Source organism: Gavia stellata, chromosome 1 (genome assembly GCF_030936135.1).
Source record: "Gavia stellata isolate bGavSte3 chromosome 1, bGavSte3.hap2, whole genome shotgun sequence".
In the NCBI taxonomy this organism is placed as follows: domain Eukaryota; kingdom Metazoa; phylum Chordata; class Aves; order Gaviiformes; family Gaviidae; genus Gavia; species Gavia stellata.
In genome coordinates, this window is record NC_082594.1 from 64144133 (window position 1) to 64164578 (window position 20446).

Here is a 20446-nt window from a genome sequence, read left to right on the forward strand (position 1 = left end):
GGATAAGAAAATAAACTTTCCTTTCTAGGCCTTTCTAATGACTTTCTTAAAGTTGTTAAAGCATGCTGCTTTTATAACTGGCCTAATTTATAAAAAATTATTTTTATATATCTTCTTCTTAGGCCCTTGGGTTGGGAATTGAAGTGTAGGAGGGAGCATTATGAGGACTATTACTTCTGGGCGTGAGTGGCTGATGGGTTGAAGTAGACGTCCTTATGTCTTTAAAGATTTTATAACATTCAACTCATGTTTATGCCTTTAAAATGAGAAAACAGCAGAATGAGTATTACTATTTCACAGTTTTTACTCATTGGAAACTCCATACACAAATATCAAGTGGATGATGCAGTGGCATTAACAAAGAAAAAGCTTTGTTGGCATTGTGTGATTTGTCCTCTGCAGAAATTTGACTTGGTTGCCTAGCGTGTTTGTTTCTCGCTTAGTTTTTCTTGGAGGTAATGTCAGGGTTGCTGGGGCATGTATGCTGAGCAGGGAAGCACAGGATACTGACTGATGTACTACAAAGAACTATATAGCCATCTAGCTGAATAGGCTGTAAAGAAAGGGGGTGGTGTGGGGTTTTTTGCTGGATTTTTTTTTTCAGATATTTGCTTATCTCAAAATGAAAAATAAGAGAAAAAGGTTGCCATTGGCTGCAGAGACTGAGGCTAAAGCAAAACAATTGCTAATTTGAACTTGTTAACATATAGATATTTTTGTTACAGACTGTTCAATACTGGATTTAAAAACACCTCAGCTTCACTAGGAAGGGTTACTAAGATTGCAATACAGCTAAGCCCAGACAGCCTTGCAGTTAATTGGAGAACTGATAGCAGTGATGGAGCAAGACAGGCTTAGACATAATACTAGATTTTGCACTGGAATTCTGTGATGTCTGCCATCAGAAGAAACTGAGATTTTACACAGGTCTTGCATCTGGGGTGGCATAAATGAAGCCACTGAAGGGAATTAAATACTCATGCTGCGCCCTATTTATTTCGAGGGTACCAATTATGCTAATAAATAGCAGTGTTTATACACAAATATTCAAAGCCAACTGCAGAGTGGGACAATGCAAGTGTACGTCATATTTTGAATGTCAGGGACATGAAACAGAATAATAAACTTATCTTGTCAATGAGAAAGAAAATTTAAATAAATCTTTGAAAACAGAAAAGAACGAGAAGTCTGACAAAACCAGCTTTAAATCTTCATTACTACTGCAGTGATTGAAGTCTTTTACAATTTCTGGGCCTGTAACGATTTTATATGGGCCTTTCTATAGCAAATGGAAACTTATTGAAGCTTTTCTAGGTAAATCTTTAGAGGCAGATCACAGACTAATGACTGAAAACCATTACAGTATATTACTGACAGGGTAGCTACTACATGGTTCTTAATGAAGTGTACGGAAAGAGACCATATATTAAATCTGGAAAACATTTAATACAGGTAGATGTGTTTCCAAAAAGGTCTCATTTTACACCACAGTACCATGGACTAGCTGAATCTGAGTCACTTCTATACAAAATGCATACCCATGCAACTGTGTTCATGTTTGGTACTTTACCCAAACTAATAAACCCTCCTGACAGGCTTCTTTTTTGAAGCCTCCTCTGTTTGTGCTTTTCAAGTGCCAGAACAATCTCTGAACTGTCTGCAAAAGGCAAGACAGATATATAGTCAATTAGCATTTTGGAAAAGGTTATTCGTTTAACACAAAGCAGAAAGATCATCTGTCTGTACCAGAGAGGTGGGGTTTCTTGCTTTATTCAGGCATGCCCACAGGAATAGGATAGCTCAGCTCTCCAACTGTGGCAGTGTGGTCGATGAGGGAATAGAGCCATTTAATCTGATACTTAAGTCAGAGTCCAGTTTTAAAGTCAAATAGTCTTAGCAGCAGAAATTAAGCAATCACTACCACCAGATACCCTACCCCTCATGAAGGGTGGGCCAGTCTCACATGGAGCTATTGGAATGCATTAAAAACTGAACCAACTGCTTAGTAAGATCCAGTTTTAACTTCTTAGGTGCATGTAAAGAGGACAATGGTGATGTCACAAGCATAATTCACAGCCAGCTTTTATGAAATGCCGGTGTTATGTGAGGGAGACAGAGTTAGCACAAGGTGGTCTGTATGTACTCAAAAGGAGGATCTTCGTCCTGCCAGCATCATTTGCTGTGGCACACACTACTCAACAAGAATAGGATTTGCAAAGCTCAAAACCCTGATGTAGCCTGGAAGACAGCTTTCATTGACAGCCACAGGATACGGATTTTCTCTTTTCCTCAGCTCTTCCTTAGAGGTAAGCATTAAAACCCTCCTTTAAAATCTTTTACAACCAGTAAGAATAAAAGCTTATACCTCAGCATCCATGCTGGGGAGAGGAGGAAAAAAAATCCACGTTCTAAAAAATGCAGGGGAATAAAGTATTTACTGTATCTTCACCAAACAGACCGCCTTGCCATTGAAGCATCCTCTGGTACATTGCAAGCATGGATTTACCAGAGGGTCGGTAGCACCCATCTTAGGTCCTGCCATTGATCTTGGTTCCATGCGCAGCTCTGCACTAGACCCCATGAACTGCTAGCACTGCATCAAGGAAGCAGAAGGAGGAGGAGGCAATGGCAGGTAAAAGCTGTGACAAGTTGTACAAGTACTACAACCATAGGGACAGCAATGTTGTCAGAGTTGGTCCAGCTCTGGAATCAGGCCAGTACTGATAGTAGAGAAAACCCTGCGTATACTAGAGCCTGGGTGGTGCTATCCCTACCAAATCTGGGCTGAAGGAATATATGCTATGTCCCCATCATGTAGCCATGATGACAATCAAAGAGGATTGCACCCACTTAGAAGGTATTGCTCCAGATTTTGGCTACTCCGCTATAAGGAAACAGCAGAGGCATTGGGAGAAAGAAGTCTGGAGGAGATCACAGACAATGGTAAATGGCTTTGAAAAAGCCACCCATGAAATAAATTTGAAAGAATTCGATTCAATCAGACTTGAAAAGGAAACTAATAGCTTCAGGTATAAAAAGTTGCTATAAAGAGGATTTGTGATCAATTGTTCACCTTCTATTCACAGAGAATGAAGTTTGGTGTAACTGGTAAGAGAGGAGTTTTGGTTACACACAGGAGGGCATTTCTTAGCTTTAAGGACAGTGACACAGTGGAACTAGTCTCTTAGAGCAGTTCTGGAGTGTCTTTAATTGGTTTTAATTGGTTTAACAAACACCTAGCCAGGACAAACTACATACCCTAGAAACACCTCAGCACAAGGAGTTGAACTCTGCTAGCCTCTGCTGGCACTGCTTTTCTGTGAGTTTATAGGACCTTTCCAGGCACTGATGAAGAAGAAAACATAATTTTAAGACCCCTGTGTGATCAGGAATGAATGCAGTCATTCCTGCGACCCATGACCCGGACTACCAAATGCTGTTTATTTGAGCTGGAAAAGGAAACACATTATTTAATTTATAATATCTTGAACGTTAGTCTATGAAGTCAAGTGAGAACAGCCATCTATGAGTGTGATACACAGTTATAAACCAGCCTGTCTTTACTTGGGAAGATTGCTAATTAGTGATGACTTCCTTGTAATCACAAGTGACCTTTGGCATACAATAAGTCTGCAAAGCAGGGCTGTATCGGCCAGTGAAGGTGTACAGTTCATCATATTCCTTACCACTGGAGCTTGAGAGGATCCAGTGATGGAGAAGCATCTCTCCCATGGCACCATGTTGCTGGTCATGAAATTATGCCTCCTGTTAAAACAAGTTGCCCTTCCTTTGAAGGCATAACTAAATATAGAAAAGGAATTCTACCAGGATAATGAGGTAAAACCATTGTATTATTTTCTCTGTGCAGCGAGGGCCATCTGCACCCTGGTGTTTAGAAAGCTGGGCACTTCAGCTTTTCTGCATTCACTTGAAGAACAGTCTACTTCTTCAGGCTTGCGTTACTGCCACTCCTCCCAAATAGGCCCGCTGACCCTGCAACAACCACAAGCAGCGCTCAGCCATTCTTACTACTCACTGTCACCTTCTTTTCTCCCTTCCATGCCGGTCTCCCTGCCCCTTGCTGACCTGGCGTGAATACGTTGCCTTTATCCTGGTTAATAAATTCCACTTTGAGCATTGTAATCTGTCATGTAAGGATGAGGATACATCTTTCAGTGAGTGGGTTATAGAAGCCAAGAGGACAAAAATAATGCTGACCGAAATGTAATTGTACAGGGTAGAAGAATATCTGCAGAAGATTAGTACAGTATGGCACAAAGAAAGTTTGCATCAAGGACATTGCGAATACTCTTAACAAAAAAGAGAAAAAAGACAACCTATAAAATTTTAAAAGGTTGGTGCCTTAATGATACCCAGAAATAAACAGCAGATCAAACTGCACTATCATAACACCGTTCAGCCTATGTGAGAAACCATGGTTTTGAAATCTATCCAATATCTATCTGGAGTTGTGAGCAGAAAGATACTCTCTGGAATCCACATTGTCATCTTGCTTTTACTAAAAACACTGGGAATTTAGCTTTCCATGAAAAGGCAATTGGTTCCTTCTCTATTTTTGTAAACATTATTGGTTGCAATGGTATATAATTATTGCACTAAACCAGCCTTGTCACATATACAATTAAAGCAGAAATAGTGCTTGTGTCATTACTAGGCTGGAGATGAAAGACTTCTGCTGGCAGCTTTATGGCTAGCACATTCCATCCCTATACTGTGGAAAGTTTTCAGATCCTCCTGAAACCAGTGTTCATCTGTAAACACTACTTTAGACTGGATTCAGCTCAAAACCTAAACTGTCTGGATGCAGCTACTTTCCCTACATCTCAAGGAAACATTTTGTGGTTTCTCACTTGGGACATAATGAATAATTACAGGTGGGACTCTAGTGCTGCCTATTATTAAGTCCCTGTTCTGAGTTTTTATCATGTTGCCAAATCTTAACCATTTAGGCTGAAATTTTCCATAGTGACTGTCTGCTCCAGACTGAGTTTTATTTCCAAGAGGGAGACAAGAGGAAAATAAGTTGTTTTGTCCAAGTTAAATACATTGCTCTGTGAGCAGTAAAACCACTGAAATTGTGTGTGAGGGGTTTGTACCTCAAATGCATTCTCCGACCTCTCATAAGCATTGAATGAATGCTGAGCCTTTTTCTCTTATCTGCATTAAGCAGGTCTCTCTCCTGTACTGGTGTTTTAATGAAACTTGTAGAAGCTGGATACACTTGGGGCTTCTACCCCCTTGTGGAATTTGGTTAAACAAATAAAGACATACAGAAGCTATATCCGAGTGGAGGACTGCCTGATATGCACGTGAGTCCACATGTTCTTTCCTTTACGAAAGAAGGTTAAAAATCTAGGTGGAAAGCATTTTTTAAAAATTCCGCCACCCACCTCCACCCCAAGGAAAGTGGGAGGGATGCTTTGCTTCCCAGTCATGCAGGGAATGGGAGCCTGAAACTGGATAAGCAACCCACAGGAAGACTGTGAGTGGGAAAGAGTAGCTTCACTGAGAGTGGAGCAGGGCCTTTTTGGACAAAGAATGAAGTCAAAGAATCAGCACAGGAAGGCCTAAGGGAGCTAAAGAAAATAGTCAAAGAACAGGGATGGATACAGCTGGGACAGATGCAATTAAGGACAGCATCCTAAAGTACATTCACAAGAAGACTGATTAAGGTTACATAAACTTCATGTCTAGCACATCCCGGTTTTTTAGGTCCTTGACTTTGTAACTGTAAAGTTCTCTTAATGTAGTATTTTTGGGATGTATTTTAATTTATACACCTGAAAATAGGCCATCTTAGTCTCTTGGGCCTTGTAATACTGAGCTGACCCCAAAAGCTTTAAAATTCCAGGCGCAAAATCCAGGCTGTGTGATGAAGATGCTGCACATGGCACAACGTCGAACCTGGCAAGCTCTAGCTTTGCGGTGGAAACCAAATTCAAAGTCTAGGCAATTCCCAATAACACTTGGATGCTGAACTGGAGGTCGCTTATATTTAGCAGTTTCTACACAAAAAGGGCTGTTTATTCACTTTGCATTTACTGGTTGTTACCAAAAAACCTTTGAAGTCATCACAAGAGGTGAGAAAATAATAATCCCTCTTTCCCATACCATCAGTGAATGCTTCAATCACTGGTTTACATGATTCTCCTCTTTTTGAGTATCTCTAGCCTAATGAATTTCATATTCCTAATTTTATATTGAAGACTCTTAGCCTTCTCCACTTTCCTCTTCCTTCCTTTCTTCCTTTACCCCCCAAAAAGTCTAGATTAGCATGTAACCTTATTTCATACTTAAGGCAAATTTCTACGAAAGGTTTTTCAGAGCCTTTCAAGTGTTATCATATTATGTGGGAAAAGGTGGATGCTATTTTAATTGCTGACTTTATAGGAAAATAGCCACAACTTATATGTATTGTGAATGGCCTGATCTTGTTAGTGTGTTTTAAATGACCCCACTAGGAAGAGATGTTTGAATAACCGATATCTGGGTGCTGATTCTTCCTAGTTTGGGATCTAATGGCACTTGCGTGGGACTGAGGCACTGTACCACCCAGAGAGCTGTTGTGCCAGGCGTGTTCACACATGAAAAGCTTCAAAATCAAGCCCAAGTTTAAAGCGGTTTCAGTGTTGAGTGGCTGCTGAGCAAGAGGTTTTGGGGTTCTACCATTGTACTTAAATGTAAACAAATTGTTTTTTGCATCTGGCCCCAGCTAGCATAAATCAAGATTGTCCGGTCATCTTCTTTTAGTGCGGTGAACATGACACATCTCTATTTTTCTTAGAGCTGACTCCTGTATGATTGATTCATAGTTAATGGTTACGCCCATTACAGAGAGTCCTCAGAGCCCTCTGTAGAGGTCCTTATGGCTCTCTCTTGTCACTTCAGGGCCAGCTGTGAGATCAGACCAGGTTGCTCAGGGCTTTACTCAGTCAGGTACTGGAAAACTTTCAAAGACAAAGACTGCACAACTTCCATGGCAGCCTGTCCCACTGCCTGCATGTTGTACTGGTGAAAAATTTCTCCTTATATCTAGCAAGATCTTATTTCAGTTTATTCCTGTTATCTGTCAGCCCCCTGCCATGCATGACTGTGAATGGCCTGACTACCTCCTCTTACTCCCCTCCCCATAGCCACCTGGGTGGCTGTGAGGGGCCTCTGAAACCTTCTCTGTACCAGGCTGGACAAGTCCCACTGCCCCAGCCTCTGCTCATGGGGCGACGCTCCAGCCCTCATCACCCTGATGGCCTCTGCTGAACTTGTTATTGTTTGCTGATGCCTTTGTTGAACTAGGAGCACAAAAGTGTATGCAGCGCTGTAGATGGCCTGTCAAGAGCCAGGTAGTGGGGTCCACCACTTCCCTTGAGCTAGGTTACTTGGAAGCTGAAATCCTATGAAAACCCAAGAACAAGGTTTCTGTTATTAAGAGAGGAAGAATTTACATATTATGTTTTATTCATTTCTTTGCTTTTTTCTTAACTGTTTCCATCCCCTACTAAGCCCTTTGTTTCAGTGAGTCTCCTGTTATCATTGCCCATAACAATGTGATCATTGCTAACAGTAAAGTAAAATAACTTGAGCAACAAGGAGAACACAGTAGAGATTCTGTGGCGCTGTATTTGGGTACTGATGAGTCGGTGAAGTGATATTTAACTACTTGTTAGATTGGTGTAGATTTTAAAGTTTCAGCCTTTCATAATCTTTACATTAAAATTGCCACAAAAAGATGGATTAAAAGTAGTGAATAACAATGCATTAATATATGTTTGTATGCTCTTTGAAATGATCTTAATCAGGGCAAGCACTTAGATGACTGTGTATCCACAAGGGTCTTCCAATTAAAAGTTTTATTTATAACAGGAAATATAACTAGTGGGATAAAAATACACCAAGTCATTAGGAATGCCAATCTACGATTAACCTATTGCATTCAATTAAATGTTACCCACTATGAACCTGAAATAGTCCTTTTCATTTAAAAATTTGACTGCTGTATCTAATTTTGAAATGGTTCCATGCATGCCTTTACCAAAATACTCAGGCAGAGGTATAGCTAACTCAAGAGAGTATCTTTTGAAATAGCAAATGAATGCTGCAACTTAGAAAAAGTTATTTCTAACATAGAGGATCCTTCTCTCTTGAAAATACATCCCAAGGTGATGTGTAGAATGTTTCCATCTGTGGTGTTTAATCAGCTTGTCACCCATTAACTGGTGTATCCCAAAGTGGTTTCGATTAACAGCAAATAAGTGTTCCCCTTTATTCCCAGAACATTTGCTGTATAGGGTACATATTTCTCTGATATGATTAAAAACTTCACTGACTTCACAATGAGGTCATATACAAAATTAAGACAGCTTCTGTATGCTGAAGATTGCCTGTTTCACTGTGGTATAATTCCTGTACACGATCAATGTAGTCGTCTTCCTATGTCAATGCTATTGACATTCTGCCAAACAGTACTCTCATCCTGCAATTTTCCTTTGAGAAGTCAAATCTTCCGTATCATCTTTTCTGTTAATGGCACAGTTTCTATAAAGAAACCATAGGATAATAAGCTGCCTAGTGTAATTCTGGTTATGTTATAGTGGTGAGCCTTACAAACAAAGATTTGATTGCAGTTATTGGCATATGCATTTTTAAGCTTCAAAAGCCATTCAGCGTATTTAATGATACAAGCATGTGGTAATGCTTACCTCTTGATATTCTGAATTTAAAAATAAAGCAAACTACTTTTTGTGCCACTGTCACACTATTAGCGTTGGACTGGTCCTTTTGTACATTCCTTACCTTACGTACTTTTAAATGCACTATTAAAAGCATAATGCACAACTGTATTATTTCCATACAGTATATTTTTGTAAACTCTGCTAGGGAACAGCAGATGACCCTGAATGTAGCAAAAGGATGTCATTTGTTGACTTACAGGTCAAAATAAAGCTTGTTGTCGAAGTGAAATTGAAATTATAACCAGTGTTTAATCTTCCTGTTAGGTTTTCATTCCCTGCAGTTTTATACCTTTCAGTGGAAATAAGCATGTTTGCCAAGTTAAAGTGCAGGCAGATTCAGGTGTTTTAGAAATATGAATCTGCATTCAGAAATGGCCACATTGCAGCAGTATAAAGTAACAAACACAGACGGAACAACTAGCAGCAAGCATCATTTCACACAACACATCTTGATGATGAAGCATAAACTCTTAAAGTCTCCAGATCCACTTGCTCATGCATGCTTGTCCTGCAGATGCAAGCATTCATGTGCATATTAAGAAAGCGCTAAGGCACTTGCAGAGTCTATCAGAACAAATCAAGCTTCCAGTCGTAAGTTTTGATTACTTACCCATCAGATACTGAAAATTCCAAAGTGAGTTTAGAAATTACACATGTGCATTTGTTAGCAATCTCATTAATTTTAGTGATGCCACAGCTGAAAATTGATTTGCAAGGCAAGGTTTCATGGCTAAACTCTAAATGAATACATCATATATTTGGTCCTTACAGGAATTCATATCCTTTTCTTTCAATTACCTCGTACTGCTAACGGAAAGGAAAAAAAAATGTATTCATAGTAAATATTAGGCAAATTGAGAAATCAGACCTTGAAGAACTTAGCTGAAATTTAGAATATTTCTAAACATCACAGAAATAAAACTCTGGAACCACTTTCAATAAGGAGTTGGGAAGAGACTCAGTGAAAAGTTCTGGCTAGCATTAGCCTGGCGCTAATTAGCCTTACTTTTGGTAAGTTTAAAAAAAATATTTCATTATACCATCTTCAATTACAATAAACTGGGATTTACTGACCCCAAATGTTACTTATTATCATATGAGTACAGGTATATGTAAAAACGTAAAAAATTGCATATATGTAGACACGTAAAAATATGTTTAAAGTTACATATTGCAAGAGTCCAACAGTAATTGGCTGGTCACTGCCTTTGAAAGTATACATGCCAATTATCTGGAAAGAAAATGAGAACAATCTAACAGTAAATCACAAAGCCTACCTCATTGCATTCCCAGGGTTACACAGAGTAAACCTATGTATCCTCGTCATGAAATCAGGAGTAGCCATTCTGTGGGGGCAGATAGGAATTTTTGCTAGAGAAATAGCTTTTCCTCCCTGATGACAATGCTCCTATTGTAGCTGTTCAAAGTGCATTCCTGCTGTCCTCTGAAACAAATCTTTCCTAGTTCTTGGAGGTAAAAATTACTTTCCTTTCCATTGTTCATATTTAACCATCCTTCCCAGCAAAATGAGGTAGCCTTTTTCAATGTTTCCTTTTAGGATATGCACAATCTCTATCCTTCTTGCCTGGCATTCACTTATTGTCTTGTTGGTTATTTTTGCCTGAATTCATGTTATAAACTGTCTGTCAAGTTTGGAATATGTCACTGATTCACCTCTCCTGATACCACTTTTTGTATTTATTTCCAATCTAAATACATATTCATATTTTATTGTAATTGTATATGAGGTGAGCTTTCTCCTCATTCCACAGAAGGTACCAAATTTAACACTTCCCATGACATGTTACAACTAACCAGTCCTTTCTGAGATGCATTATTTTGTTCTTGCTTATAATGCATTTTACTTGCAATCATGTTACCTAATTACCTTATTTTGCTGGCATTCCCCACAATACTTTCTAGCATTGAATAGAGGTAACACTGTCAACATATTTTTCCAAACTCATTTACTTTCATCATAAAAGTTATTGAAGACGATCAGGTTGAATACTGATTAGAAGTTAACAAATTCTATAGAAACTGGCCTTTTATTCATTCCTTTATGTCTTTTAAGTAGTTTTTAATTTCTCAGTGGTCATCATCTCATTCCACAGTGGCTCTGAATTAAAGCAAAGGAGTTTCAAAAAAAATATCTGCAAGAACCCTTCAGCCATAGCAAATAGATGACAATTTCTTTAATTCCTCCCTCCATGTGAGAAGTTAATCACAATAAACTCCTAAGCTGTGATCTTCTCTTGCTCTGATGTAATTCAAAATAAGAAGTATTCAAACGCATGCACTCTGGCTACCCTCAGCTCATTCTATCAGATTTAGTATTTCATGCAAAGCCATGTTTGAACATCTGCATTCCTTGACCTTGAGTGGCCTTGAAACTGTTTGAACATACATTAGGAAAACCTGTGAATGAACTAGGTTCAAATTACTCAAAGCTTGGGAGTACAGGGATGTTGTAATTCTGTACCCACCTTGCACCTTCATCTCTGAAACCATTTTTGTCCAGGCCAGAGGACTGTTTGATTTTGTTTATCATTTTTTCATTTATCCTTTCCAGTGAGACTTCTGGTTGTTTTTCTTCCAGTTGCAATACCACCCTTAAATAGATCTACTCATAAGTTATTTCTACATTGTCAATTTTAGAATAAAGAAAGAGCATGAATTAAGAAAGCTAGTGAAATGCCAAATCTTTCTCAGAGTATGCACTTTTGGGAAGAGCATCTGTTATAAAATCTTACTTCTGAAATTGTAGAATAGTCTATAATACTGAATGTAGAGAAAATCACAGTGAATTTCTTAGTAGAAAGAAAGTCTGAAGTGACGGTAGTTAATATCAGTAAGAAATTAAAGGAGAAAATCATAACATACATAATGGTGAACTACATGTTAAGGCTTCTGAGTGAGATTAACAATCTAGACCACTGTTTGAAATTAGAAGCAATGACATGATGCAAAGGAAGCTTTATACTGTGGGAAGATGTTTTAGTCTTTAAAATATTCTTGCCAAAAGGCTGAGAGGTGAAAACCACATATAGTCTTTATAAAGGCAATCTTTATGTGCCAGTAGGTGGAAGTAGATATTTAGCAAGCATTTTCTCATCTTCCCTGCAATGCAGCTGGTAATGTCAAAGGAGTAACAATGAGGAAGTTTACAGTAGACCTCCAAAGTCTTCCAGAATCTGAGGGGTTTTGCCATTAACTTTGAATGTGCTGTTTGTGTATGTAAATGAAAGGCTTTCAAACCAGAAATCAGAATAAAGAAACCCCGTTTCCTCATAGATTAGAGATTCACATTTTGTTTCATCCAGTGAGTTTTGAGTCCTACCTCATAAAATGGAATACTTTCTGAAAGAAAGTTGTATCATAGAATCATAGAATACCAGGTTGGAAGGGATCTCAAGGATCATCTGGTCCAACCTTTCCTGGAAAAAGCATGGACTAGACAATATGGCCCAGCACCCTGTCCAGCCAAATGTTAAAAGTGTCCAATGTTGGGGAATACACCACTTCCCTGGGGAGATTATTCCAATGGCTGGTTGTTCCCATTGTGAAATTTTTTCCTCTTGAGTCCAATTGGAATATCCCCAGGAGTAACTTGTACCCATTACCCCTCATCTTTACCATGTGACTCCTTGCAAAAAGGGAGTCTCCATCTTCTTTGTAGCCACCCTTTAAATACTGGAACATGGTGATAAGGTGTCCCCTAAGCCTTCTTTTCTCAAGGCTGAACAAACCCAGTTCTCTCAGCCTTTCCTCATAAGGCAGGCTTCCCAGGCCTTTGATCATCTTTGTGGCCCTTCTCAGACCCTTTCCAGCCTGTCTACACGTTTTTTGCATAGCAGGGACCAAAACTGAACACAGTATTCCAGGTGTGGCCTGACAAGTGCTGAGTAGAGTGGGATAATGACTTCTTTATCTCTGCTAGTGATGCCTTTGTTGATGCAACCCAGCATCCTGTCAGCTTTCTTTGCTGCAGCAGCACACTGTTCAAGCATATTGAGTTTGTTGTCTACCAGGACCCTCAAGTCCCTTTCCGCAGAGCTTCTCCCCAGCCAGGTAGATCCCAGCCTGTGCTGCACTCCTGGATTATGTTTTCCCAGGTGCAAGACCTTACATTTGTCTTTGTTGAACTTTACAAGGTTCTTGTTAGCCCACTCTTCCAGCCTATCCAGGTCTTCCTGCAGGGTGTTTCTCCCTTCCAAAGCATCCACTTCCCCACTCAGTTTGGTATCATCGACAAACTTCATCAGGGTACACTTGATCCCAGCATCCAGAGCACTCATTAAGATATTAAACAGTGTAGAGACCAATATTGATCCCTGGGGGACCCCACTTGTGACAGGTTGCCAGTTTGAAAAGGAGCTATTTACCACCACCCTCTGGGTACAGCCTATGAACCAGATGCGCACCCATGTATCGTGTTTATGTCCAGCTGACAGTATTATTCTGAGAGGCAGAAAATGTGAGTTTAACTCTCCTTTGAGAGAGAGAGCAAGTAGGTTCATGTGCAGCTAACTGGAGAAGCACTCTAGCTGTTTGACTATGGGAACAGGCTTCCTAGAGGGGTCGTCAATGCCCCATGCCTGTCGGTTAAGAGGCTTTTGGACATTGCCCTTAATAATATGCTTTAACTTTTGGTCAGGCAGTTGGACTAGATGATCGTTGTAGGTCCCTTCCAACTGGAACTATTCTATTCTATTCTATTCTGTTCTGTTCTGTTCTGTTCTGCTCTATTCTATTCAGATGGTAGATATTTCCAAAGCATCCTGCTATATTTCATCTCTCATTTTGGAATGTGAAAAGACATTTAGCTCAGAATGAATTTCAGTTAAATTTATATGTAATAGCACATATTAGAGCTGGCCACCTAAGGCTCCTTTAGGAATCAGTAGAAAAGAACTGGATGAATCACATGAAGTAGACAAACAACTTGAAGTATACATACAAACCATGGTAAATGAAATATTCCCTGTAAACAGCTATTAACTGTGGAAAGAATTTCAAATTTCTATGTCAGATGTAGACATTTACCTTGTAGATATCTATAGTTAAGAAAGACAAACCCCATCCCTAGTTCTGGTGTTCTACAGAAATTTAGGCCTGATCTAGTCACTCAATTGCTTGACCTTTCCAGGGTTGCCAGAAGCAGAATTTCAGACAATGTGGTCTGCCTCAAAACCTAAAAGATTAGATTAGGTTGCATTAGATTGATTACTTTCCTGGAGCATAAATTTTCATTGAAGTAAAAGATCATCTTTTCACATCTGGCAGGAAACATTTCAGCAGATGCTACTGTTCAGGTGTCACCTCATTTGGACTTTCTATATACAGAGAAGCAAAGTATGGAGAGCTAAAAGTAAGATGTCAATCAGAAAAGGTGAAAATACACTGGTAAGAAGAATAAACTAAGAACCTTGATCCAAAATGCAGTGAAACCCATTAAAGTCCTCCTGCTTGACCTCATTTAGTTCTGGGACTGTTCCCAGATGAGCTGAGAGCTTTACTTCTATTTCTACCTTTGCTGATTTCCAGAGACTATATTTTGTAGTTTGCCTTCTAATACTAAGTCAGGCAGAAAAGCAGCTCTTTTAAATATATTTTATTTCCTCCTTTTTGGTAGAGTAGTGTTTGATGTAAATTGAATATTCTATTTGATGTATAAAACAAAAAAAAAAAAAAAAAAAATCTGTGACCTTGTAATTAAAGAAGTTCAGCATAAATAATGCATTATACAAGACTTCCTAGAGTGTGAACAGGAAATGTGGGGGTTTTTTCTATTAGACCAGCCTTTAAGAGGTTTTGTTCTGCAAAATCTCAAGAGCTTGCAAGTAATTCAGTAACTTAATCCTTAAGGCCTTTACAAATATTTAAATTGGCCCACTTATTTTTTCAGCATCAGCAAAAGATTACTGCTTTTCTGCTTGTACAATTAAAACTTACCAGTTAAACTCTGTGTCAGTCTAGTTGCAACACAATTTCATAATAAATCAAAGTAATCAGGAAAAGCAATTCCAACTCTGACTGTGCTCTCATGCTGCCATGCTTCATTAGTTACAGTACCAATATTCACAGAAAATGTGTATGCAGCACAGAGATGGGGAGGAACAGAACTTAGATTTAGGTTGCAAAGCTCAAAGTCACGTGAAACTTCACATTTAGAATAATTAATTTCAGAAATGGGGCAAACCACACCCTTGCAAGTTGTCATAGCTCAGCAGTTCACTCTCAGTCACATCCTGTACTATGAGGGTTTGGCTCCATCCATTTTGGTATTATGTATTTCAAATTGTTGGTAAGGGAAAGAAGATCAAAGTATATGAACATTTCATTGAAGACACAAAAAATTCCTAGCAGGACTTTGCAATAACTTAATACATCTTGGTAAATTTCCAACTATCACTACTTTACATTTCCTGAAAAGTTGTAGCTGCTTTTCTGGTGTACTCCAAACAGTAAATAACTTAAACCTCTGATGATTCAGAGTACTCTGTGTAGTAATTCTTTTTTTCTTTTTATCCTGCCATTGCCATTTCTGGAACATATTTCATTTCTGTGTTTTACGTTCTCACAAACCATTTGTGATTTTATGTTCACCTCCATTCTTCAGAAACCTAAATCAGAATCCAAAAGCTTTCAGTGTTGCTCAGCCAAGAATTGTGCACACAAGCATAGCAGTTAAGGTCCTCACACTGCATTGGAAAAGGCAGGTAAGGTCTTCTCTCACTTGTGGACCTCAATAGGCATTACTGTCAATTTTTTTTAAGAGTAAATTAATTCTACAAAAGCTTCTTTCTTTTCATTGGAAAAAGCTGGCTGACAAAAGGTTTTATTGAAAAATGCCAGACTGGCTCAAACTTTAGTTTTCTTCCAAGTTTGTCATCTTGAATACTATCTGAGTTTAGTAAATCTGACATATTTCATGTGGTATCCTGACTCAGTTTGTGTTGCCTGTGCAGGGTTACACATACTCTTACAGAAGATTCTTTATACTTTCAAGAGACAAAAAGTGAGTTATTATCATTAACCTCAGCTAAATGCTAGACATTTTTAAAACTATTTTGCTTCTTCTCCTAGGTTCAGGCAGCTTCTGGAATATCTTTCTCCACATATCTCAACCATTGGCATTTAACTCTGATTTAATAGGTAAAGCTATAAAAACAGACTGGGGGGGGGGGGGGGGGGGGTGGTTAAAGAAGCTTTTGTCTTGTCTCCTGTTCCCCACTGAGGGTGCTGGAGATTTATCTGCTACTGAAAGAACTTTCAGCTTTCTTTTCCCTGGTACTGCGTACCCAATGCAGGGTGCTGGAGAGCTGCTACAGTGCTGCAGGACAGCCAGAAGCATGAGCTACACCCCACTAACTCCTATGCTCCAGGGATGCTGGAGAATTTTTTTTCCTTTTCCTGGTCAGATGCATTAACAATCAGTAGAAAAGCCGAGGAAAATCTCTAACTAACTCACTTCAGTATTTCCATTTCTTGTAGGGGATCATATTACAGAAATACATTGTACCCTTTGGATTAAAAATATGGAAACATTTTAGCAATTCTTTCCTGACAGGAGACCCGCAAGTATTTGCCAATCCTGTTCACAAAAATGGAACAAAGAGGAAGTATGTACTATTCTGTATGTTCTTAAGTATAACAGATACTATTATTCTTAGAAACTCGTAAAAGGAGTTGGATGTTTTGTATATGATACTGGAGGGTCCCACGTATACTTCAATCTTGCAAAAAACACTCTCTGCGTTTAGAAGAACACTAGTGTGGACAATTTCTTAACTCTTTAAGAAGAGTTAAAACAAAGAAAAAAACCTCAAACAACTGATTTTATTTTCCAGCCTTCCTTCAACAACTCTTCCCCAAAGGAACAGCCTTACTGTACTATTAGAAAAACACCATAAAATATGTAAGACTTCTTCAAAACCAGTGCTAAATGGAGGCAGGGAAACTGGCACTTTGCCACCAGCCCCAGCACTGTAGATCAGCCACTAAAAGAAATTATCTTCCTTTCGAAGAAGAGGAGAAGGCTCTCCCCAGGTGCCGTGAGCTGTGTGTTTTACCCATTCTGAAGACTGGGAGAATTCAGCAATGGAAAAGTAGAGACAAGGTTTTTCTCATTCCAGTTAAGGTATTTTCAAAATAAAGTTTCAATCACCATTTCTATGTACCATTTCCATGTAATAAATCTCTGGCCAGAAAAATACTAATGTGGCCAGACTACTGATTTTGTTGAACTCAAGAGGGAAAAGCATGAGAAATGTGAATAAAGGAGGAAGAAGAAAGGCGTGAGATGGGCATACTGACTGTAAAGCTACATTTGTATTTTGAAGCCTTAATAACAGACACTTTTATAATTCTGTCCAATTTGTTTGTAAAAGAAATGGAGTTTTATGTTAACCAATGCTAAACACCTCCTAAATGCACAGATCGTCAGTCTGAGAACAGAACAGGATTGGTGATCCTTTGCATTTCTCAGTGCTGTTGCGCGTTATTTGTTAGCCTGTATCTTTGTATATATGGTTTGTCAGTTCTTCGAAAAGTTCTGGATAACCTGGGACATAGAATATCCTTGAGATCAATTTGAAAAGCTTTTTCCACATCACCTTTTTTCAGAGGTGTGACAACAGCAAATAAATGAGAGGCACAAGAGTATCCACAGAGAAATATTGGTGGATGGGAATTCCATGTGGTGAAATTCCCTTTTGAAGGAATTTTCACTAAACTGAAAATCTGTCTCCAGATAACTGAAATCGAACCTAGCTGGATCTCTCTTAATACACTATATTCTTAATACAGAATATGAGTCATTTCCAGTTTCAATTAAGTTAGATGAATAACGATGAATTCAAATTGACTGAAATAGACCACAATTCCTTGTACAAATAAAGATGGATTGTATGTTGCATCTGTTGTTAGAAAAAATAAAATTTTGTCTCTAACTTCAGTGGGCATATCTGAAAAGACTTCTAATCAAGGAATGCCTGCCTCCAGTATGTGTTACAAAGCAAAATTAACTACTTTAAATTTTATTAGTTGTTTACTAGAAACTGGTTAGAAGTTTGTAGAGGGAGTCTGATGCAGACTTCTGGCGGGGCCATGGACGAGGAAATATTAATGTAGGTGTGATATTCTTAACTTCTGAAACCTTTGGCGACTCTTAGAGTGAGTATACAAAGCTCCTATTTTTAAGCAAAACAATACAGAACTTGGTTTAAATGCAGGACTGTAGTGGAGACTGGTTTAATATGGCCACTGTGACAGTCTCATGAGTAGCAAAAAGTAAGACTTGTTTCCTAAAGCCAACACAATACTCTAGCTGATATCCACATTTTTACCCCAATGGGACAAATCAGTGAAGAATTTTTTTTAAAACTGTAGATTCATGTGTCAAAAATCTTACTAAAGCATAACAATGCATGATGAAAAATATACACTCTTCAGGGTGTAAAAAGTGAATTATCACAGCATATATATGAGTGCACTCAGCTCCAACATGAATCTTAATACTGATAACATAAATGTCAAACTGTCAAATAGAGAAGGTAATAGCTGGAGGCAAGCTGGGATAGTATATCTAAGTATAATTCTCAATTGCAAGATATGGTAACATAAGTACAATAAAATTATTTGAAATATTTCTTGTTTAAAGGAATAATCTTTAACCTTCTATCACAGAAAGGGTGGAGTTCTGTGGAATAGTGACCAATGTTACATATAATTATTCACTGATACATTTCATTTTTATTTTCAGAACACTAGGACAGTGTCTGAGGCAGCTTTTACTTCAAGATAGCAGACTATAAGATGACAAAAATTATGATTGCTAGTGTAATAATATCCCACCTACAAAAGAGTCCTCATTTATTTCTCTGAAGATCAGCATTTAAAAGCACATTCAAATTTGAGCTGCTTTTTTTTTTTTTTTTATTGTGGCTAATGCAGGCATTTCTTTGTCCAGTAGACTCTGGGTGTTTGATACCTCTCCAATGTTATACGTCTATAGAGTACATTGAAAGTTCTGTCTTGGTATAGAAAACATTGATTTAGTTGAGGATTAGGCTTCTTTGGTAGAAGGTAATTTTATTAAGTGACTGCTTGAGAAAAACATCATAGCATCTAGAAATGTTTGAAAGATTGACATTTAAAAAAAAATATTTTCCCTGAAAAGTCTTGGAATGTGTTTGGCAATGGCCTGCCTGCCAGAAGCATTGGAGACAAAGTCAGGTTCTGGATACAGTAAAGAAGTGAACAGCAAACAGGTTTAAAACCCTCTGTGATTCTTAAAATCAACACATATCCAGTGAAGAAAGGATCCAATAAAGGTGTGTAAAGAAAAAAGGATTACAGGGAAAGCTTGAAATATATGAAAGAGGACATCTAATTTCCTTCCTCACACTGAATTTAGATACTGCTTCTGCATAACAGATATGACTTCAAATTTAGCTTCAAGCAACATATGGAAATTTAGAAGATTCTGAGAAAAAGTGTATTGGGTATGACTGCTAGGAAATAGATAAAAATCCATTCGAATCATCCCTCAAAGCTCAAGAAATCTACACCAGTTTTTATAGTGACATATGTCATAAAACACTATTTTGTGGCTTACTTTTGCACATAACATATAATGCATGTTTCAGTCTTTTTTATGTTGATATATAGAGGTTTTGCAAGATAATTTCAGGTTAATGTTAATTAATCATGAAACTTTTGCAAAGGCAATCTCATAAGTAAATTTTTCATGTGATTCTGGCATATTGTTAATAGAAATGTTGTTTGTGACACAGATACGCAGCTTTTACCACATGTTTCTGTCAAGCTGGATTGTGAAAGGCGATGCAAAGAGGTATGTTATCACAGAGCTATCAGTGAAGCAAAGCTAAATAGCCTTGTGCAGATCAAAACATGTTGATAAACCAACATTAACAACTTGTTGCAGAATTACAGGGAAGAAGCCTATATAGAGATGCAAAGTATTTATCATAATAGCTTTCAAAGACCTTAACTGTCAATATATGAGATAAGCTTTATTAAATTATTAGCACAAATATAAGAGAACAAATTTATCTAAATCTCACCTTAACTAAGGTAAACACAAACATTGTGATTTATGTCTAAGATCAGATTCCTCCAGCTGCTGATACAAATCCTTACATGCACCCTAAAGGCAAGCTACTAGAAAAGGTGACATAGCAGAAGCAGATTCCCATATTTACTATGATTTAGACAGTGCTTTAAAGCAATCTGACATAGCACTGCGACTCAAGAAAGAATAAAGTTTATATTTTCCTCTTGGATTACTACAAAGAAATGCCTGTTGCATTTGTGGTAGTTCTTTTGTTCCACGTTTCCTTCTTGCACCGTCCACATCTTTCATTTTAAGAAGTTTTGGAGGCCTTACCTATTGGGGAATTATAAAAAAATGTATGTATATCCTTTTTCATGTTTTAGCAATCTAGAAAAGTATGTAGTGATTAATATTAGAAGAGGAGACATTAAGATGCACCAAGAGGCAATATCTGCAATTCTTCTGTCATACTGCCTTAAATTTGAGAAGAGCCTGTTTTGTTATTTCCATGTATATCTACAACTAATCCTTTTGTACCTAACGAGGGTTCTGATGAGATTATGGCACTAAACATTAGGTGATGGCGTTGGTGAGAAGCAAGTGGTCTGCCAGCTCA